The sequence below is a fragment of the Arachis duranensis genome, chromosome 1 (assembly GCF_000817695.3).
Source record: "Arachis duranensis cultivar V14167 chromosome 1, aradu.V14167.gnm2.J7QH, whole genome shotgun sequence".
Classification (NCBI taxonomy): Eukaryota; Viridiplantae; Streptophyta; class Magnoliopsida; order Fabales; family Fabaceae; genus Arachis; species Arachis duranensis.
In genome coordinates, this window is record NC_029772.3 from 84,980,787 (window position 1) to 84,981,762 (window position 976).

The following is a 976-nucleotide window of genomic DNA, read 5'->3' on the forward strand; positions in this document are numbered from 1 at the left end:
GAGGAGAGAAAATTCGAATGGTGTGGGGAGAGAGGGGTGGCTGAACGTGTTTAAATAGGGGAGGAGGAGAGAATTTTCGAAAATTTGAGGGAGATTTGAGAAGATATGGAAAAAATTTGAGGAGATAACTGAGTTTTTGAAAGAGCCTAGGAAAGGATTTGAAATAGATTTGAAGAAGATTTTAATTTTTGAAATTGGAAGGTGGATGATGAAAGTTTGTAATGTGTTTATGCAGAAAAATATGGATCAAAACAAGAAAGTTTGAAAAAATTTGAGATGGAAAACAAAATCTCCTTCCCCTGCCTTTCTGGCGTTAAACGCCCAGAATGGTATCCATTTTGGCGTTTAACGCCCATTTGTTGGCCAATTTGGGCGTTTAACGCCCAGCCAGGTACCCTGGCTAGCGTTAAACGCCAGAAATCCCTTTATCACTGGGCGTTTTGCTAAACGCCCAAGATGCTGCACACTTGGTGTTAAATGCCCAGAATGGTGCCCATTCTGGCGTTTAACGCTCAAAATGGCACCTTTACTGGCGTTAAACGCCCAGAATCATTCAGGCGTTTAACGCCCAAAGTACCCTTTACTGGCATTTTTTCGCCAGCAAGCTCTTTTTCTCTGCTTTTTGCACTGAATCCTTCTGTAACTCTGTGAATTCCTTCAATTTTGATAATTGCCCTTTTAGAATATGTATCAAACCTTGATTAAACAGAACAGATACCCTGTTAATCACTGGGTTGCCTCCCAGCAAGCGCTTCTTTATTGTCTTTAGCTGGACCTTCACTGAGAATCACTCAAGTCTCAGTTTTAAGCATTCTTGCTCAAAATTGCTTTCAAGATAATGCTTGATCCTCTATCCATTAACAATGAAATTTTTGTCAGAATCAGTATCCTGCAGCTCAACATATCCATATGGTGACACTCCTGTAATCACATACGGACCCCTCCACCGGGATTTAAGTTTTCCTGGGAACAATCT